The sequence below is a fragment of the Castor canadensis genome, chromosome 7, assembly GCF_047511655.1.
Source record: "Castor canadensis chromosome 7, mCasCan1.hap1v2, whole genome shotgun sequence".
Taxonomy (NCBI): domain Eukaryota; kingdom Metazoa; phylum Chordata; class Mammalia; order Rodentia; family Castoridae; genus Castor; species Castor canadensis.
Window position 1 is genome coordinate 118,323,411 of NC_133392.1, and position 23,553 is coordinate 118,346,963.

The window sequence follows — 23,553 nt, forward strand, 5'->3', positions numbered from 1 at the left end:
AGCCTCCCTTTCTACTCAGAACTATAGGCCATGGCTTCCAAAATGCAATGAAATTTTTGGGATAGTAGAAATTAGCCCTATAAATACCCTTCTAGATATTCCTAAAGTGAGCAACAGAGGAAGGAAATCCACCATAACAGTAATGTGGGATGGTGACCAAGTTCTTGCCAGGAATAGAGAACAATGGTCACTGCCTTTATCCGCACACCACCCACTCATTCTCATTTTAAAACAGCAACCCGGTAATGCTATTATTAGTAAAAAGAATTTTTAAAAACACCACATGAGAAAACATTGAAGGATAATAGGTATTTCTCTATCTTTAATGTGATAGTGTCATAGGTATACACATGTAACAGCTTATCAATTTGTACGCTTTAAATATATATAGCTTATTCCATACCAATTGTACCTTAATCAACTTGCTTAAAGCAACACAATACAAAAAAATCCACCACTGTATAACTGTGTAAAATGCAAGTATGATTCTGCTAGGGAACTAGGGGTTAAGAATTTAGGAAACTGCTATGATAGATCCAGGAGAAATTTTATGTATATATCTTCCAGCTATGTTCTCTACATCACTGACAGAGTGTTTTCAGGTCATGCCCTTCTCTTTAAGGAGACTCCAGTGTCTCCCATGTTTCATTAAGTCAATGTCAAATCCTAATAATCCTCATATGATACCATGATGCCCAGCCTCTACCCCATGACCCTTTTAGCTTCTGTGTTCATCACTTTCCCTTCTTCAGCCACATTGGCCTCTTTGTTATTCTTGATCTTGCATAGCAAATTCATCTCAGTGTCTTTGCACTTGCTATTTCTTCTGTCTGAAATGTTTCTTCTATGCCCAAACACATGCATGACTTCCTCTGGCTCTTATACTTCTTTTAGCTTTGTTTTCAAATTTTACCTTCCTTAGGTAGGCCTTCCCAGACCTCCCTACTATTAAAAGTGTCTCTCTTCCATCCCCACCTTTCCCACAATATATTTTGTATATACAATATACAGTACTTTTCATCATCTGATAGTCTCTATAACTTGCTTAGTTATTACTTATTATCTTTCTCTTCACCCTCCTACTATACTTCCTTCAAAGACAGAAGTTGTTGTCTCTTTTGTTTATTGTAACATGTATAAGTACTCAATAAAAGCTATTTGGAGAATAATTTGTTCATTGAAAACAAAAAAATACAACTCAAAATATTATGATTTTATGTGCAATGATAAATGTACTTTTATTGCATTTATTTATAGGGGATTTTTTATTATATTTATTTATAGGTGGTTACCTTGACTTTCATTGTAACAATCCTAAAATTATTTTCACCTTCTAAAAATTCTTTTGTGGTATATGCCACTCCCAGACTCATGCAATACAAAATGGAGAAACCCTAAAATTCATCTGACTTGGCCTGATATTTGAATGGTCTTTACACTCTCTCAGCCCATCTTAACATGAACACCTCTAGTATTGAGTAACTCACTTTTCATTTATTCTTGAAGTGTTTACACTTCAATTCCACTTCAATTAACTGGGAAAGTTAATTTTATGGGAGGCTATGTTGCCAGATGTCTAGCTAAACACCCTCTAAATGCTAACGTTAAGGTATTTTTTTTGAAATGTGATTAACTTTTAAATCTGCAGTGTTAAGGCTCAGAAAATGATACCCCAAAGTATGGCACTTTGACAAGCTGAACCAGAGAAACAGTCTCAGAATCAATGTCTCTCTAATCCTCACTAGTTTCTCACCCTAGTGCAGGGTCTCTCTCTCTCTCTCTCTCTCTCTCTCTCTTTCATTCCTTTATCAGCCTGAGAAAACTTCTTCCAAAAGAAATGCTTTGTCTTGTACTTCCTCCCCACTAATCTCATCAAATAACCAGAGAAGACTGACTAAAGAAAAGAGAGGAGACTAAAAGCTATCACTCACCCAGACAGGTTCTTTGTCTATTTTTCTAACAGCAACTCAGAGATCACCTGGGAGACTGTACCTGCATAATGAGACATCCTTGTTCCCTCACCTTTCTGTTATTTATTGCTACCCTCCCCATATCCTTCTCCCCCATGGAGAGGGTATTGAAGTTTCTATTAACACATGCATATAAGTGTGTGTATATATCTCACAACAAACAACGTGATATAGACATTGTTATTGTCATTAATGTTTCTCATAATATTTTCTTTCCAATAATTTTCTCATCTGTAAAAGGAGGAAATTTTAACGTTTGATTATAATTCTTTATAACTTTCCCCCAATGAATGATACCATCTTTACAGGCAAGACTGCAGTACCCAGAACAGTGTCTGAGGTCAGTATTTCTTTCCTAAATGAACACTTGAAGGAGATACTGAGTCCATGAGTGTATGAAGGAGCTCAGAGGGTGATTAAAGGTAAAGAATGAAGAAGAGTGATAGACCATCTTCTTTAATCCTTTTCCAGCAAAATCAACATACAGGAACTTCCAAGAATCCAAGAAGAAAATAAATGCAAAAAGAAAGACCAAATCAAAGCAAAGATAAAAGATTAAAAATTCTCTTTGCTGATAAAGAACTTACAAAAAAGACTCCTTTATTGGAACTTTGGTGTAATATTTCTCATTGTAATATGGAGCTCTGTAACAGTCCAATCTGAACATCCGTTTTCTTACTTCATTTCCTTCGCTAATATTTCCATGACCCTAAGCTTGTACAACTCCTTTCCTGGTGCCATATGTGCATTTGGGGCTAACAGCCAGTTGCAGAAATGTCCTGTTTTGAATATACACACTGTGTATATAACACTGAGGGCCCTGGAGTCAGCAGTGCAGCTTTTTTTTTTTTTTTTTTGAATAGGATAAATGCATGAGAACTTTGCTTATGATTTCCTGAGCCAGGAAAACCAGCCACCAGGGATGGAAATTCAGGAACAAATGAATTGTTAAGTATTCTTCATCAAATGACTTATTAAAAAAGCCACAATACTAGGTGCATTGAAATTCAATGGGAAAAATCATTGATGGGGTTTGTTCACAATGCAAATTCTCAGAATCCACCCAGCCCACTAGAGATTCTCATTCAGAATATTCAGACTATCTGGGGTTGGGCTCAGGAATGACAATTTTTAATCAAGCACCAGAGGTGATTCAGCTTCAGGTAGTGGTCAGATAACACACTGTGATGGGAAGAGCCCAGAGCTTTTGACTTTATAAACCTGACCCCATATACAGAGCTTTTAAACTCCCCGAGCCACCAATTCTTTAACCATTTAAAGGAAGCAGTAATATATACCTCAACACTACTAGCACATCAGGCCATGTTTCCAAGTTTTGGCTTTGGTCCATATGAACCTGTCACTTGGTCTGGCAGTCTTTTTGTGGAAGAAAGGTGGTTCTGAATGCAATCTAATACTATTTTTACAAACAGACGTATAGATACTCAAATCATGACAAAATACCCAAAGATCTCTGACAAACATAATTTGGCATAAGGCATGAAATGATTACAAAGATGGACACTTACAAGCTTAGTTGAAATGGACACGTTTCAGAAAAAAATATAAATTGACTCAATAAAAATTAGAAATCTAAAATAAACCAGAAACCATTAAAGTTGGAGTGTGATCAAAATTATCCCTATATGAGGTTAAAACAGGTCCAGATGCAAAAATATTACATAAAATATCAACATGTGGATTTCAGCTGAGTTTCAAAAAGACATGATGAGCAAATAATATTTACTCAGGAAGCAATGATGGTTCGCTATCAGAAAAATCTATTATATTCTATACTACATTCATATACTCTTAAAGAAAACTCAATAGATGAAGAACAAACACTTAAAATGTTCACTCAAGATGAAAAAAAAATCTTCTAATGAACTCTGATTAGAAAGGAAGCTCATACAAGTGCCTACCAGAACCTACCAAACATCATACTTGATGGTAAAATGACAGAGCTAATTCTACTTTCAATTAAAATTATAGTAAGAGTCCTACACAATACAATTACAGGAGAAAAACTAAAAATATGAACACAGCCAGGTACAGTGGCACTAGCCCATAGTCACAGCTACTTGAGGCAGGAGGGCAGTCTGTGAGACTGAGATACAGACTCTATCTCAAATAAAAAGGAATTATAAAGGGAGATAACTCTCCTTATTTGTAGGCAATATAACTGTTTTGTAATAAATCCTAAGAAATTCATAGATACTATGTTAGATTTAATTAAATAATACAGCAAGATAGATTCAAGATAAACATAAAATATCAGATACATTTTTATTAAGTACAACAATAATAAAATATGTATTCCCTTCAAAAAAGTGATAAAAATACTTTAACTTATATAGGAATAAGTATGTCTTCTAATGCATATTCTCCATTAGAAAAATTATAAAAATATTATCGAAAAGTCTGGATATATGGATATATAACATCTTGATATATATATCATAAGATCATACTTGTATAGACTCAATATGGTAGGGATATCAATTCTCCATAATTCAAGTTACTCAAAACCAAACCTTCATGTTATTTTCTTACTAAACTCAAAGAACCAATACCTACACTACAAGATATCAAGCTTTATTATAAAAAAACTCTAATAATTAAAACCCAGTGGCATCAGCAGAAGTCCATATAGACAAACCAATGAACAAAAGGTTAAGAAAAAGAATCATGCACATACAGAAACTTGATATATGACAAGCGTAGCATCGTAGATCAATGGAGTAAAATTGGGTTGTCCAAATACCTGTTATGGGTGCAATTGTTTACATTTTCAGAAAAAAGTTTAATTACTTTGCTACCTCACACCATATACAAAAAATAATTAAAAGTAGATTAAAACCATAAATATGAGAAATAAAGTTCCAAAGTGTTTTGGGGAAATCACAGTAAAGAACTATTAAATAAGCAAAAAACCTCATAAATCATAAAATCGATATATTTATCCAAAATTTTAAAAATCTGTTAAACAAAATAAAGTATAAGATGAGAAAAGTAACAAGATATTTGGAGAACTCATATGCAATAATAAAACTTAGAAAAATTAGCACCAAATTATTCTGTTTATTTTTGTAAATCAGGAAGAAAAAGGTAACTCAGTTTGAAAAGTAGGCCAAAGATATGAGCAGATGTGCAAATGGGTAATCAACTCAGAAAACTTCAACTTCACAGGTGATCGTATGTATGCAAGAGAATAACCTGAGATATTCCATAACCATGTCTTTGAATCCTTCAAACTATGTGCTAAACAAACCTTTTTTCCATAAATAACCTACGTCAGCTATAGTGATGAAATGCTAATACACCTTGCTCTGCTTCTAATAGCTAGTCAGATATAGTTTCATAGGTGCTGACAGAAGACATGAGACTCCTGAGTAACAGATCAAGGCCAGAAATAGCAGCAGACAGAATATCAGCATTTTTCCTATTTCAGTTCTCTAACTAACAGTCCTCAGAGGGTGATATGAAGAAGGTTTAATGACACATTCTCACACAGTGAAGTGCATTGCAAGAAAGAAGCTCTGAGCTTAGGGAACCTGAATATCTGCCCTTTGCTCCAAAAGTACACATTATCTCTAGCTTTCCAGGCGGTAAGCAAACCTTCCCTTTGCTCTGGAGGAAGAACTCTATCTTCAAGAATTTTAGATAAGCATATCTGAAAAGATAGTTCAGAACAAAAGCAATCTACCCGTTTGCAGTAGAGAGATGTCAAAGACCTTTAGAAACTTGTCTTCTAGCGTAGTGCTGTCAGTGAAATCTTTACCTTCAAATTCTGCATTAGAAAGATATGTAAATTTAGTTATCTGAGTTTCTACCTTTCAAAGCTAAAACAGAGGAATTAAACCCTGAAAGTAGAATTTTAAAAAAAGAATGAAAATCAGTAGAATGAAGTAGAGAATGGAGAAAAATCAATAAAAACCTAAAGCTCTTTCTTTGAAATGGGTTATAAAATTGATAAACTTCTAGCTACATTGATCAAGAAAAAGAAGGAAGACATAAATTACCAATATTAAACCTGAGATAAAGGAACAACACTACAGATCCTACAGACATTAAAAGACAGTAAAGAAATATTATAAATAATTTGGGATAATGAATTAAACAACGGAGATAAAAATGGACAAAATCCTTGGAGAATGCAAATTACCAAAACAGATTAAAGAAAAACTAAAAAATCTGAATAACCTATACCCATTAAAATTTGACTTTGTAATTAATAATATATGTGTAAGGAATCCTTATGTCCAGATGGCTTCTTAGGAAAATTATTTCAAATACTTAAGGAAGAAATCAAACCAATCCTGCTTAAAGTTTATCACAGCACAAAAGAGGATCAATTCTTAGTTCATATTACCCTGATGGATACCAAAACCATATAAAACATTTTTCAGACCAAGAAACTATATTATGCAAAAATGTTAGACCACAAGAGTACATGCTATATGATTTCATTGAAATGAAATTTTATAAAATTTAAAATTAATCTACAGTGACAGAAATTAAATAAATTGTTGCTAGGGCCAGAACTGGGAGATAGTACTGATGTCAAAGGTTCACAGGAAATTTGGGAGATGATGGAATTGTTTAATACTTGGATTGTGATGGCATTGTGTACAGAGGCATGCACATTTGTCAGAACTCACCAAGCTCTACCCTTGAAATGAATACACTTTTTTATAATGCAAATTTACTTCAATATAGTTGTTTCTTATAATTTGGCAATTTTAAATATTAATGGACATGCTCATAAAGGCTGATTGGATTATTGTTTGACGTATCTATTTATCTTATAAAGTAGAAGATGCACATACTTTTGACTGAGCAGTTTCCACATATGACAAGGAGACATGTACAAGGATGTTTATTATTGTTTACAAAAGTAAAATATGAAGCAGCCTAAATTCCCATCAAAAGGAGATGGAAAATAAGTTACGCATATTACAATTAAGTAAAAAGTATAGTTGCTAGTCACTGTCTAATGGTGTATGTTCCAACAGGGTAAGTTTCAAAACCAATGTTAAAGAGTAAAAGCAAGGCTGGCAGAGTGGTTCAAGGGATAGAGTGCCTACCCTGCAAACATAAGGCCTTGAGATCAAATGCCAGCCAAAAAAAAGAAAAAGTAAAAGCCAATTTTCCAAATAATATGTGCTATAGAATAGTTAGAGTTTGCAAGCATGAAAATAATGTTATACATTTTTGTGAATATATCCTTTATTGTATTTGTATGAATGATAATACCAAACTCAGGACTGAGAAAGGAAAAAAGACAGCAATTGCAACTGCATCCTTTATTTTTGTTGATGAATAACGTTACTAGTGAAATAATGAAGTATTAGGATTAAATAGAGGAAGATAATGGGTACATATGCATTCATATGTATTCATTAATTTGGGGGGATTGACTATGAGTTTTGAAATATGTTAAAACATAACATGTAGAAATATAATTAAGTTTATTCTTGAATTAATTAAGAAAGGCAAAATCTAGATAACTTTTACAGTCACCTTAACTTCATTCATTCATTTTTCCATACCATTGGTCCACCAAAGTTTTCAAGCCTCTAAAAAGTGTCAAATACTACAATAAACCTTGGGAACATAAAAATTACACTGTGTTTTCTACCCTTTAGGAACTCACAATCCAGTTTGGAAGGAAATGAACCACTGAAATATATGCAGAAACAACTATAATAGAGCCGAAGTGTCAATACTGATGAATGTTAAAGTGATTCAGTTTGTACAGTAAATGTCATTCAAGTGAGCAATTAAAAGATGAATGGAGTTTACCAATGAAAACAGCAGTATGTTTGGGGACAGAGGAGCACAAAATGGCATGACATTTTGTTTATTGAGATGATAGGGAGAATGTGAAGAAAGATGGTGGTAAATTGGGGGGATAGATTGAATAATAGGTTTGAGAGTTTGGGCTTTATTTCTTAGGTTGCTGGCAGCCACAAGAAGCATTTAAAGCAAAAGTGGAATAGGTATGATTGGACTTTTATATTAGAAATATAACTCTGGCCATTTTCACTATCAATGGTGAAATAGGGTTGGGCTGAGGAAGGGATAATGAACATGGATACCAAATGACGAGCTAGGAAGCAACTGAAGAAATTCAGTTTATGAAGTCCTGAATTAAAGGATCTAAGATTGAAGTAGCAAAGACTATTCTCTTTTAAGAGCCAGACGTTCTGTGTCTACTCTCCCAAGAACTCAGTATTTACCTTGAGCAAGTTCTTCACTGTTGTAGGTCTTTGGAACCATCCTCTATAAAATGGGAATTGCTGATAATAAAAGCTGTCAGGAATGGCCTATATTGTGCCATCCTAGGACTAGAGGAGCACAAAATGGCATGACATTTTGTTTATTGAGATGTTAGGGAGAATGTGAAGAAAGATGGTGGTAAATTGGGGGGATAGATTGAATAACAGGTTTGAGAGTTTGGGCTTTATATAATTAGAGTTAGGACTATATATAATTAGCTCTACTTATGTGTTCCATGTGTCTGAAAGGATCTCCATCTGTATCTTCATATGGTTGATTTCTTTGTCTTTCAGATATGGAAAAATGTCACCTCTTCAGCGAGAAATATTTTTCTGACTGCCAGACCAAAACAGTTTCCATTGGTCATTCTTTTTAATACATTATTTCATTTTTTCTCAATAGTATTTACTAATATCCCAAATTTACTCATCCAATTGCCACCTTCTCATTTGTCTATACCCAATTAGAATGAAAGCTCTGTGAGAAAAGAGCCTTTACCTACCTATGTTCCCACTATACTTTCAGCATCTAAGATGATGCACATAAAGGACACTCATGAGAACATTTATTGAGTGTTGAACACAATAAACTCATTTCTTTTTATGAATGACATGGGAGTTGCCTAAGATCACATAACAAATAAATAGTAGAGAAATAGGAAAATCTTTGTCTTTCTGATTTCCTGGGTCACTGATCTTTCAATGCATGATATTCAAACTTTTACCTCATAGGACCAATGGGAGTATCAAATGAAATGATAAGATGAAGAGCTGTAAGTTTTCTTACAAGTTTGTGATTTATAAGTTGCCCAAAGAGAAAATAATGACTCAGTCTCTCTAGAGACTCAGACCTACTCACAAAAGACTCCACGTGAGTCATGTCCAACCTAAGAAGCTTGGAAAATGTAATTTTTTGTTTCTACAGTGTCGAGGCCATCATTAGGTACTATGGAGAATGAGACTTTATATGTATATATAATATGGGAAAGAGGTAGATGGGCCAAAGGAAGTAGATATGTCTGTCTTATTGAAGACTTGCAAAATTTTGAGGTGGGCAGGGTTCCCAATCACTCATATCTAATGAATTCTTCCTCTTTGTGCTGAGTATATCCTCCTGGGTTTCTTCCAGTTAAAGGATTAAAGAGAAAAATATATATTTAGGACTTACAAGGAGACAGAATATCTAGCAGACAACAGATGACTAAAAATATGAATTTGATTTTATAAAACATATTCATCTCTACACCCATCACTCATTAATTTATTTATTGAATAATTAATGAATTAGTAAATAAATATTGCCAGACATTTTTCTAGGGTAGATGTGAGGCCCTATGCTATGCATGTAATAAAGACGTGAACAGTAGATATGAATTTTGCCTTAGGGTACTTGATGGTAAGCAAGAAAAGAGATATTAAGCAAATGCAGGTATCATATGTCCCCATGTTGTCATCTTTCTGTTAAAGCAGAAATGTAAAGCAATCTGATTTTAATACAAATGTTTAAATTTTGGGATCAATCCTAAATTTTAAGTGTACTTTTCCCTTAAAATATATATATATGATCTGTATAGTATTTTTATTGAAAAGATCCAGCCCTTGGCTGGTGGAGTGGCTCAAGTGGTAAAGTGCCTGCCTAGTAAGCATGAAGTCCTGAGTTCAAACCCCAGAACTATCAAAAAAAAAAAAAAAGATCCAGCCTCGTATGCAATCACCTCCAATTTAATTAGATATTCTACTTGACTCTTGTTTCTTAGCTAATCAAATAAAAGTGAAGACCATCTCTAACCAACCCCACAGAGGTTCAGGCCTAATGCTCGTCTCTTAGGGATGGTTGAAAGCAAAAGAAAACACATCCAGTCTATGATGAAGCTTTTCTTCTCTGGGATCCAGAGAACAAAGGACTTCTCTGATTAGATAGGAAAGGTTCTACCTTGTCAAGTAGCCGTAGACTTGTCACCTCAGCAGGATAGTTGCTTCATAGGTTAATTTCTTGCTAGTAATAGGAATGACCCTACCCTCCCATTTCCAGTGAAACTATAGAGTTCAGCTGGTAGTTCGTAACTGCCAGAATCCAGGATTGCAATGATCATAATGACTGCACAAAGCTAGAACAGAAGCCAAGGGAGCTAGAGGGTTGTAGAGATAGTTAGGAGAACACGTCCCTAGGGGCAAAATAGGTGGGTACTCAGTGAATGCGCTGTTCAATGCACAATCTAAAGATAGCAAGAGTGAAGGAAAAAGAGACCATAGGAATTTGTCCAATACTTTGCTTACCTCCCGTTCTCGGTTCAATCCCCAAAAGGAGGGGCACTGTTATACCCAAAGTCTGTTAGTCTGCTCTGTGTTAATTCCCACAGTTCTCATCAAAAAGAACTTTAGTTACTTACTCTATTGACTGGAAAAAAATGGAAACTCCAAGAGATGTAGAGAATTGTCACAGATCCTCTTTAAAAGTGGCAACATATAAAAGTGGCAGCATATAAGTGCCCTGTAAATGAAAAATTATCTAATAGTCAGTTCTTCTTGCTTATTATTTCCTCAGACTCTGAAAGTATAAGTGGTATTGACAGATGTGGTGGTTGGAGTTATTTCCACATTGGGTGTATGAGGTGAAAGCTATTACAATGGAGAAACCAAAGAGAAACCTCTGACAATGCACACTTCACCTTGGCCATGGAAAAAAATAAACTCACATCCCCATGGTGATAGAGATTAGTGTTACCCTTAAGGATCTCGAGGAGACAGGGGTAGTGGACCGTATCATTTTTAATTCACCAACCTGGCTTCTGCTAAAGAATTGGGTGCTGGAGAATGAGTAGACCACTGAAAGTTCATCCAAGTAGTAGCCCAATGCTGCTGCTGGGTTTGAAGGAGATTAATAGGACTCCAGGATACTTGACTTGGCAAATGTGTTCCTTTCTAGTTCAATTGGAATAGATGACTTTGAAAAGGTAGTATTAAAATGGAAAAGACAAAATATTCATGGGCAATCTTTCCTCACAGGAAGGGATTTGTACATGTCTGTTATAATATATTCCAAAGTGATACAAATCTTATGTCTATCCCACGGAACATGATTTTGACACATTACATTGGTTACATCATGGTGCTACAGAAGCTGGGAAATAAAACCTACAAAATTTAGAGATCTGTTACTTCAGTGACATTCTTGAGGAGTCAGTGGTCAGAAGCATCTTGGAACATTCCTGCCAAAGTAAAAGACACATTGCTAGGACTTAGATATGCTATCATAAAGAATGAAGCAAAATAGTTTGTGTGAGTCTCTGTGTTCTAAAAGCATAGCTAGAAATAATGCTCTGGACACATAACAGGTGACATAAATGGCTTCCAGCTTGACCAAAAATACCAAGTGACCAACAGATGTGGGCTTTATCTTATGGTGTTTGAAGGTAAGTGAAGACAGATATTAAACAAATGCAAGTATGATGAGATCTAATCTTATTGGGGTGACTGTAGGGAAATCCCCTTTCCTAGATAAAACAGAGATATCCAACAAAAGATAACTAAAAATGAAGGTATATGTCCTGGCTGCCCATTAGTCATTGGATGGGAGCAGCCCTGGGAATGGTTTGATCTTGGTAAGGTGGCTCCCTGCAGCTGAGATGATCCTCAAAGGAGCTAACGGCTGAAGATTGTCTGCTGGCAGTACCCTTAGCAGCTGGGACAGCAAATCCTTTCTTGATGGGGAATCTAGGCAACACTTCTCCACGTCTGTCACACACAGGGGTTTAGAGCCAGAGTAGTACAGTTATGTAGATGTAATATTGAAATCTGGCTCCTGTATTTTCTAAGTGTTTGAGTTCAGTAACCTTCAATTTTAACCTTTCAATTTTATCACCTATATGACAACAATACTTAGAGTATGAGACTATTATTACCCGTAAATGAGGTGATAGTATGCTAAAAACAGCAGAATTCTCAAAAGTGCCATCCATCACTGTTATCATTAATTATTTGTGAATCAAGATTGAACAGTTAAAGAGTAATGCACGCATCAGGTGTAATCATGATTAATAATGCCCAGGTTATTTCTCCTTATATTTTTCCTTCTGATTTCTTTCTGAATAATGTTTCTTAGTCCTCATGTGGCTTTATTTTAATGAATGCTTGGCAATGAGGAGAAAGGTTAAGACTGGTGGAGGGTTAAGAAGGGAAAATTCTTTGTTGTTGTTTGCTTACTCCACCAGTAGCCCTAGCAACACAGCTACAGGTTGGCTCTGCGGACATCCCAACTCCACTTAGATTTATGCTGCTGGGGTTAAAGACCTGCATTAGAATGAATTCCCCAAGTTTCTTTCTTTCCTAACCCTCTTCTGAGACACCTTAATCTTCTGATCAAAGGCTTCCACTTGCAGGAGAAGTGAAGCGTGGTTTGACCAAGTCTAATTTTTCCATGGATATGGGTGTGTTTTTATTTCCCCATGCATAAAGGAGAAAAAGAAAAAGAAAATGGGAGGAAGCAGCATATGTTATTTCTTTGCTGCCATCTGAAACAGCCAAACTGAGAGCCAATTTATTCAGCTTAATTCATTCCAGATTTCTCAAGGAATAAACAGTATTCTTGAGAGTTCTCAGATGTATGGCCAGTAGAGATCCAGCTGCCCAAGAGAGCTAATGTCAAACATGCAGGTAGCCCTCAGTTAGGGTACCAGGCACTACAGATGGAGGGTGGACCCACAATATTTTCTGGGAAGCCCTTCAGGCTCCAGGACTGTGTGTGGTGATAACTAATTTGCATACTCTAAACTCCAACTAAATAGCCTGTTAGGGTCATTGGAAGCAATATTAAGTTTCATTGCTCAAACCTTAAATCAAATCTGCAGAGAAAGGGTTTCTTTTTCAGAGAAAGTAAGGCAGAAGGGACTCTATTTATACCCTTTCTCTATGAGTGCTACATATCCTTCAAGACCCCCTACCCCCAAGTTTCCACCATTTCTGCACAGTCTTTCAAAATGATTCCAGACTATGCTTATAAAGGGTTCCTATGGTACTTGTCTCAAATCCCATTCCTCCGATGAGGAAATAGAGAATTTACTGTTCTCTGAACACCTATCTCACAGAGCCCTTGCAACACTTAATATATTCAGAGAAAGATTGTGTCCTTGGAGGCAAGAAGTTGTGGGTTCTAATTTTGCCTTGTTTTTACTTGCTGTGTAAACTTAGGCAAACTAGATCTCTGATCCTGTTTCCTCATCTGAAAAATTAAGACAATAAATTCTAGGTCTCAGATAATATATATGTATGAAATAGTTTGACTATTAGTATTCTTATTTTTGTCGCTTTATCAATGTGAGCTTGGTATCCCCGAACATCAGAAGCTCCTTCATCAAGCACTTTGGTGAAGGGCTGATCTGTGCTCTTTGTACTCAGATCCTTTCCTCAGTTTCCCCTTGCTTTGCTTTGATTCACTGCAGAAGACCCCAGAAGGCTGCATCTCCCAGGCTTCTGAGGAGAGAATTCTCGCTAGGTTCAAGTCAGAGATGAGGCAAAAGAGAGAAAAGGTAGGGGACACTGCTGTCTTTTCTAACTAAGGTGGTGTCTCTGGCTCTGGTTGTTTCTCTTCTCTGGCCACTGGATTGGCCTTTGTGGTTCTGTCTCTGTCTAAGTTACCCTGACACTTGGCCTCTGGCAGCATCAGCCTCTCCTTTGTCACTGCAGCCTCAGGGGTGAGAGCTCAGCTCAGGGTGCCCCATTGTCCTCTGGCTTCTCAGCTCTCCTTTCACCAGTGTAACCAGTTTCCTCTCCACTCAATATTGAGTGCTTCCTTATTGAACCCTAACCCATATGTTGAGTATGGAGACAGTTCTAATAAATAGTTACTGCTCTTCATTTTAAAGGTATTGGAGGGTCCTGGTAGACACAGAATATTGGGAATCAATGAATCCAAAGCATATATAGGTTCAGTATCCTCATTTTATAGATGAAACAACTGAAGCCCAGAAAGTAGAAATGCTTTCTTCAAGGCATCACAATGAGGAAAATATGCAGAATGCATACTTGTGAAAGGCATTTCTACAAATGCTATATTACTTGAAGAGAGAGACTCCTCTTGGTATATTGGTACTGCCTAACATACAGTCTGACATTTTATAAATGCAAATGTTTGATACTCACTAGCTGGTCTTTGCAAACCTCTTGGAAAGGGAAACAAAGATACAATAAAGACAATACTATGTATTATAATCCCCAACTTATGTTCAAAATTTGACATGAAAAAAATTTTTACCAATACTATAGAAGACAAATTTTAGATAGTTTACACTATAATTTCTCACATAAGCCACAGAACAACTGTGTTGAGAAAAAATAGTCATTTATTAGGATTATTTTGTAGTTGAGTTGTCTAAAAACTGAGGGTTTCAAGTGACTTGTTCAAAGTAAGATCCTAGTCTGAACCTAAACAGATCTTCTGATTGCAAAATGAATATTGTTCCAATTACACTATCCTACGCTCCCTATCTGACAGCCGAGGCAGATACCACATCTGGAAACCATAACGTATTTAACCAGAATGGCAGCATTAACAAGTTGGAAATATGCTTCTCAAACTGGATACTTACAGCCCCAGGGAGTTCCAAAGGGTGTCCTGGGGCTACTTGAAGCCAAGGAATAAACCTGCTGGGTCTTCCTGAGCATGCAATTTAGAGTAAAGATGTAAGTACTTTAAATAAAAGATCAGTTCCCCATAAAGCTAGCATGAATATATGATAAGAAAGAATGCAAAATCCTCATGATTTTTATTATATATATATATATATATATATATATATATATATATATATATGACTTAAAACATTTCTGGGTTTACTGTTGAAGCTTTAGGGAATGTCTCCATTTTGGGAATGTCTTCACTTCCCACGACAGAAGTATTAAGAGTTTAAGAAACTGTATCTTTTTAAAAGAAAGAATATCTTTTTTCAAAAAAAGTAGTACATGCACATAACCAACAAATCAAATGGTATACACAGATGACAATGAAACCCAACAGTCTTTTTATCCATTCCTTTCCCACCCACCCTTACCTCCATCCCTATCCCCCAAATAGTCATTTATTATGTGCTCTGTGTTTTCCAATCTTTAAATAATGTTTGTATTATTATTTCCTGATGAATCAATTTTAAACATTATCCATAAATTTTTATGATAATTAAAATGCACCTACCCCTAAAAATATCACCCATTCTCTGTAGACTTGCCTTTTCATCCTCTTAATAGCAGTTTGGGGTGAATAATGTCTCAATATTGTGATCAAATTTATCAGACTATGTTTGATATCCTACTTAAGCAGATTCTTCCTACTACAAGGTCATGAAGAAGATATTCTATATTATCTTTTCAAAGCTGTATTGTTTGGTCTTTTTTATTTAGACCCATGATCTATTTGGGATTTATTTTTTAATATGGTATACAGAACAAGTTTACATTCTCACAGAGTGGAATAATATATATTTTATTCCATATATAACCAGCAAAGAACAGCTTTAACAATATATGAAGAATATCTTCAAATAAAAAAGAAAAAAACCCTGAGACTCCAATAGAAGCACACATAGGTGTTGGAAAAAAAAGACATTGTAGATATCCTAATGACCAATCAACGTGTGAAAAGGTACTGATCCTAATTTGTAATCACAGAAATACAAACTAAAACCATAGTGAGAAACTATTTTATATTTGTGAAGGACAAAAAATTAAATCTGACAATAACAAATATTGGCTGTAAAACAATAGAGACCATCCTGAACTGCTGGAAGAAATATAAATTGCTTAGTCACTCCAGAAAACTTTTTTCGTATCTGCTAAACTTGAATTTAGTCTAGAATAGACTCTTATAGTCTAGAATTTCTTATAGTCTTATAGTCTAGAATTTCTGTTGTAAATACACAGCAGAAAATATGTGCCCATAAGCACCAAGAGAAGTATAAAAAACTTTTATGGTAGTGTTATTCATAACAGCTCCAGAATGGAACCAACCCAAAAGTCCACAAACAGTAGAATAGGTTAATACATTGTAGAATAATTTTATAGCAAAGAAAGTGGTAAATTCACAAGAATAATCTTTTTTATTCTTTCTTTCCTCTCTTTCTCTCACTCTTTCTTCCTTCTTTCCTCCATTCTTCCCTCTTTCTTTCTTTCTTTCTTTCTTCCTTCCTTCCTTCCCTCCCTCCTTCCTTCCTTCCTTCTTTCTTTCCTTCCTCCCTGTCCTTCCTTCCTTCCTTGAGACAGAGTCTCACTATGGTTGCCCAAGCTAGCCTCAAACTCATGAACCTCTTGTCTCAGCTTCCATGGGCTAGGATTATAGCATGTGCCATAGCACCTGGCTGCACAAATATAATCTTGAGCACAAGAAGACAAACATGTACACACACACACACACACACACCATATATATTGAATGCACATATTTCTATGAAGATTAAAAAGCCAAGTAAAATAAATTATTGCCTTGGAAGAAAGCAGAGGGACTCACTAGTGGGCAGAGAGGAACTCACCATAATGAGTATATTACTTTGCTGGCTGCTATAACAAAGTACCTTAGAGCAGATGACTCAGACAATAGAAATTTATTTTCCCCCAGTTCTGGAGTTAAGACATTTTAGATCAAAACTAACAGACTTGATAGGGCAGATTTCTTTTTGGGTCTCTCACCTTCTAGAAGTTCATCTTCTCCCTGTGTCATAACATGTTCTTCCCTCTGTCAGCCCTAATATCATTTTTCTATAGAAATAACATCAGCTATAGTGGATAAAAAGGCACCTTAATGACCACATTTTAATTTAATTACTTCATTAAACACCCCGTTTCCAAATACAGACACATCCTGAGGTACTAAGAATTAGGACATTGATATATGAATTTGGCTGGTACAAAACTCAGCCCTTAAGAATGGAGAAGGAGTCCAATCTTGTTTCTGAGGGCTGGCAAAATTTTACTTCTTGATCTGAGTGCTGATGTTCTCATGGGATTTAACTTAGAGGTAATTTAAGGCAACGAACACTTGTTTCTTTTTTTGGATGCATGCTATATTTCATGACACAAGGCATAAACCCAGATATACTTAATAACATGAATTAGTGTTCTTTGAAGCAACATACAACCCTAAAATCTCAGCAGTTTATAAGAATAATCATTTGTTTCTGATTCCCATAACTGGCTATGGAGCTACTGGATATTGATTAAAGGAAAAGCCTTTATTTGGGACATGTCATTCTTGTGGTGGAGGGAATCGAACAGGAGATTTGGTTGAAATGCCTGATGTTCTTTAAAGCAGAAAATAAATGTACAATATTCTGTGAAATATTGGGTAACCATTTGCTAAGCATGCATTGATGGGGGAAGGGTGTAGATGCCTTCTTCCCTAGGTGGGAGGCATCACAGGTCATATAGCAACAGGAGAATATATAAAGTCCTCCTGGAGATGAGAGGACTACAAAATAATCTACCACAAAATGTCAACAAAAAAAGTATAGGCTTGGAAGAAAATATTTGAGATGCAGATGAGAGAGACATAAATTTCTGACAGATCAAAATATTTTAGTACTTTCAAAATATGAAAATTTTATTTTAAAGAATTTGTTTTAGAGCCTTGAAGTAGATAAAGTCTAAACTGGACACAAGATTCTGCAGTCATAAGTTTGACTATAGAAAAGTGAAACACTCTGAAGTAGAAAAATCATAATGTGCAAAGCTAAAAGACAACCTCTAAATATTTGAAACTCAAATTACAAACAAAGAAAATTTTTTTCTGAGAATATGATATGCATCTACAAATTAATAAGAAAAGGCCTAACAACTGGACACACAAATTTCCTCATGTGGCATCTCTATTCTTTGTGCCTCAGACCACCCACCTGGGCAATGCCAAAGGCAGAAAGGCAAAGGTGAAAAGATCCACAGTCACAGTTATAAGTTATATGCAAATTAAAACCGTAATGAGACACACTATTTTTAACCTATATAAAATTCAAATGCAATTGGGTAAGCCTATACTTTTATTTGTTCAATCTGACAACCCTTTCCATGAGGGAAGACGGCCAAGGACAAATTTGTGCATTCGTTTAGTAAAATGCCAAGTTCTTCAGAGCTACTCATTGGGAGCCATCTATCCCTGAGCACTTTGCAGTATAAAGGCGGAGGCTGGACTTGGGGTAAAGGTTGAAAAACAAAAGGAAACACAGTGTGCACAGTTAACCCATGGTCTAAAGGTGCTGTGTCAGATACTCCGAGCCTTCCCTCTTCTTCCTTGAGCTGAATGAAGAGCCAGTAGATTAAAAGACACGTTCCACACTTCCTGCCATTGGTCCATTTCTAAGCATGAATGTGCAATGATGCTTGCTTTGGAAAGCTAAATCTGGCTGCCTGTAGCACAGTAGAAGGGCTTCTGGGGAGGTGGGTTTCTTGCTTCCTCTCAGGGCAGGGTATTTTACTACCCACTTGGTAAGTTAGCAGATCATCAATAGTGATGGGAGGGGTGAAGCGAGAGCCTTCTTTCAGCAAGGTCTTTCTTCTCATTGTGACCTCCAGGAGGAAGAAGACTGTTGGGTTAACTGCTCCTTTCACTTCTGCTTCTCCTACAAAGAGTTGTGGTTTCACTTCTTCAGGAGAATTTGCTCTTCACCTCATCTACCTACTGTAATTCCAAACAGGACAGTTTCTTATGGGGAGACATGAGCCTGAGATAATTCCCAACCCCCGCCCCCGCACCGCCACTTTTCCTTTGGACGTGGCCTGGCCTGCTTTAGGCAAAGTGGATGCCTGCCTATAGGAGCTCACTCACAAATCCCTGAGAAGGGCCCATCTCTCATGAGTGCTCACCAAGTCATTCACCAAGAGAATCTGTGCTCCCTGAAGGAACTCTCAGGGCAACTGCCAATAGTCCCTGCATTAAGCAGGAAAGACCAGGATACTATTTAAAAAAAAAAAAAAAGAAAGAAAGAAAGAAAGAGCACTGAAATTTTCTGCCTGCCCCCAGCTTAACAGAGGTTTGAGGTAGGGCTGGGCTGCTCTTCTCCATAGGAAGGCTGCTTCTAACTGCATAGTGTATCTCTTCTCTCCTCCATCAGCATTTCTTAAAGCAAACTCCTGGTCAGGGCTTGGGCACGGAGCCAAACACTTCCCTTTGGAGCATTCTGCTCCCCTGGGTTAGGGATTTCCATATATGGAGCAAGCAAAGCTCAAGTTTGACTGTGATGAACCATACCTGTTTTATCAGGCCAAGCTAGGGCCTGATAAAACACCAGGCTGATGCTAAGAGTCACTAGAATACATTTATACTCAATAAGGGTAAACTGCCAAGTAGCATCTGAGTGGAGGGAAGGAGGAAAGGTACACTTGACCACTGTTTCAGGAAGGAAGAAGAGAAAGGGTGTGTGCTCGCCTGAGACAGGCAGTCTGCTGCTTCTCACTTAATTTCAGTAAGTTTTACAAATGAAAATAGTGAGAATTTAATGTGCAATAAATTCATTCAAATATCATGTTGTCGTACAGCACTGGGGAGGCAGAGACAGGAGGACCATGAGTTTGTGGTCATCCTGGGCTCCATAGCAAATTCAGTGACATTCTATCTCAGAGATAAACAATAACAAAAAAATCAAATATCATAAGGAGAGGTAAAGTGAACACCTGAGAGTTCATTTGGGTACTTTGAAGAGACCCCTGAACAGTATGTCATTCAAACAAACTCTGAATAAGCACTTGATATTAAGCATGTTCCTTTCTAAGAGCTACACACCCAGACTGCTTCCATCAGCATGAAGCGGATGTTAGGAGCAAATTCTTGTCAACTTGCCCATCATTGGCAACTGAATTATCCCACGTGTCTCAGATTCTGAAAGCTTAGGCACCTCAGTTTGGTTCATTTTACAATTAAGGACCTACAATATGCATGGCTTCTTGAGATGTATGTCACTCCAATCAGCAGCTCACCTGTAGGCTGGAGGGGCTGGTCACTTTTTGATGAAAGGGCCATTAAGTGAATTTTGCTGAGTTGTGACTCCAGGCAGGCATTTAGCCTAATTGAAACATTTCAAGGCCAGCAGCCCATGGTCTGTAGTCTTGTCAGGAATGCCTCTAATCTGCTTGAGGAATGGTACTTTATGAATCTAAACTCTTAAGACAAATGAACATAATTTAAGAGGATAAAACCTTCTAAGAGCCTTGATATCTAGTGTCAGAAAGCTCTTAGAAAGATGTTGACTTTCCCTTTTGGATTCTGCCTTCCCACTTTGCAGGGACTCAAGTTTCCATAGCCTGTGTCCTTGAGCTCTTACAGTCCAGTGATTTATTTCTGCCATGCAGAATTAGAGTGACCAGCTGGTAAAACCATTTGAGAAGCCCTGAATTGATTCTCATGACACAAAGTGTCTTAAGACTTATAACAATTTTATGGACCTCCCTGGAAATTAGAGTCATTTTTCTTATCACCCATATAAAGGTTTTAAGGCAAGCAGATGAATTGTGTAGAGGTGGTTATTTGGCAACTAATGGACATCCAGGCTACAGTTATAGCAAGCAAACCTCTTTAACTGGTGAGGGTGGGAAAAGAAAGACTTTAGCTTATCCATAAGGGTTTTGGAAAACCAATGTTTGGGTTAGCTTATCTTTTCTAATACAGATGTATCCCTAGCCTCGCTATAAATTTTTAAATAGCCAGCCCTGAACCTTGCCCAGAGTGCTTCCACAAGCAGGTCAAATCCTATTCAAGGAGAAAGATTCCCTGAAGTTTGTATAAATACATTGACTCTTGACTCTGTGAAAGAATTTGAGGAAAAGAGCTCTGGTTAAAATGCTTTCAGAGAAGTGAGCATCAATTGGGTTGTGGATCCTGGGTAGAATTTACCTGGGTACAGATCAGGTGGAAAGAAAGCATATATGTACCGGGTAGGAATGAGAGTGGAGTGTGGGGATCATCCATTATAAAATCTTGGTGCTAAAGGCTGTCTTCTCTCTCTAATCATAAAATGCTTTCACCTCTGTTTTAAGAACCTTGGTCTACTTGATTTTCACTGTGCTGGCTACAGCCTCAGAGCTCACCATATTCTCTAAATACGCCATAAATTCTCAATCCTGTGCCTTAGGTCAAGCTATTACCTTGGCTCATAAAGCTTTTCTGCTCCGTCCTCCAGAATTCTCACAATTCGGCTTCTAGTTCCAGTGTGGCCACTTCCTCAGCCTTCCTGTGGTCACTGAGGTACAGGGTATGCGAAGCTCAGGGTTGAAAGTGAATCTCAATTCAAATCTAAGTGTTATGTGACTCTGGGTTAACTTCAAATCAGTGTCATCTATAAAATGAGAAAATGACCACTTTGGGGGTTATATTAGTTAGGCTTCTCCAGAGAAACAAAATCAATAGGAGATAGATAGAGATAGATTATAAGGAATTTGCTCACATATGGAGAAACTGAAAAGACCCAAGATGTACAATTGGCAAAATGGAGACCCAGAGGGCTGGTGGTATACCTTCAGACCTGCAAAGCCCTGAGAACCAAGAGTTGATAGCATAACTTCTAGTTCAAAAATAACAAGCTCAAGACCCAAAATGAGCCCATGTTTTAGTTCACATCTGAAAGATGTCATATGTCCAGCTTAAGCAAATGGGAGGAGCTTCCTCTTCTCATGGGAAGGTCTTCAACTGATTGAATGAGTCCCACCACATTGAAGAGGGCATTCAACATCTCTCAGTCTGCTGATTCAATAAATGTTAATCTCATCTAAAAACACCCTCTCAGACAAAAGCAAATACTGTTTGAACAAATATTTGGGCACCCCATAGCCCAGTCAAGTTGCCACATAAAATTAACTCTCACTTGGGTTGTTTTGAATTTCTGTAAAGCAAGTATTCACATCTGCATATCCATTGCATCAGAGAGTATCTATTAACTAAGTTGAACACTGAATTGTAAGAGAATTCCTAGCTTTTCTTCTGTTGTTACTTTAAATTAGTAATTTCAAAATTGGCATTTATCCATTTTAGTGGCTTTGAGTTTATAACATCAAAAATAAATTAGTTTGATTATGGCAGAGAAAAGAAAACATAAATATTTTAGGGTGGAACCTAGAGTCTGTGCTGTAAGTGCTGATGCCTGCTATAAAAGTTTGGGGCGGGTCTTGAAGACAAGGTGATAACCACTTGTGTGGCACCAACACAAGAGTAAGGAAACTAGTATCTGCCTCAAGCTGCACAGGTCCCACAAAATGGACAAAAATGTGCCTGAGTTCCAGAACCTATGGGCTGCTTGCTACCCAGCCACCCCTGCTTCTGTATACCTGTCAAAGTTTCCCTGCAGAGCTCATTTGGGAAAGCAGCTCAAGAGACTTCCCAGCTGAAGTAGACAACTGGCAGGACATTGAGATTTCAAAGATCTACTCTAGTTTTTTAGCCTCCCTAGCCATAACCAAGGCAAGACCATCAGATGTAAGACAAACACCTAACATCCCCACATGGCTTTGAGATTCTTTGTACTGAAATAATTCTGAGGTAAATTCCAGTCCTCATGCATTGCCTCAGCAGACACCAAATATGATGAGACTATTTAAATACCAGGAGACTGCTAAGAGTCTAAACTTGAAGTCCAAGCCACATGAGTGACAGCTTTCCCTCCTCCTCCATCCCACCCATCCCTCCCCCTTCCACTGGCCCAGTAGCTGTTTGATCCTGCTGCTATACCTCAGAGAATCTCAGGAGAACCATTTCTCTACATGATTAAACACAATTTACGTGTGCTAAATCAAGAAGACACTGCCAACAGCAGTGTACAGTGAATTCATTTGGCAACTTCTTACTGTCAAATGCCATGTAATATTCTTACTCTCCTTGAGGAGCTATAATTATGGCCAGTGCCGCTGCGCTGTGATTTTTCACACTGTTAGAATATATAGTCTCTTTGGGTATGGAAGAAAATGTTTGCTTTCTGATCTAGAAGGATATCCTATCCTATGAAGGAAGGTAGCTGCCCCAGAGCAAAAGTTCAAGGAGAGCAGAAGTTTTTTGTTGAACTCATAGTCCATCTGGTTCCTAGAACAGAAAGCAGTTATTCTTACACTGGAAGTTTTGTGGAACATGAGTTGGTAAAAGATGAGTTAAATAAAATTAGTTAGCTATTCCTAATCCTGACTCTTGTAGATAAGTCGCCCTTGCTCCTAGATGGAGGCACTGTTTTAGGTAGTGGGGGCTTTTGATTTGTGGTCCAACATGTAAGGAGCTCAGAAATTGTCACTGCTATTCACACAACTAGCAAAAATCTGAACAAATTGAAAATCAACATTCTCTCTTAGATCTA

General features: G+C 37.0%; 1 long non-coding RNA gene across 2 annotated transcripts in view; it reads right to left on the bottom strand.

Moving 5' to 3' along the window:
- Positions 1 to 23,553, bottom strand: part of LOC141424936 (uncharacterized) — a 158,588-nt gene that overhangs the window by 107,625 nt on the left and 27,410 nt on the right. The window lies entirely within an intron of this gene.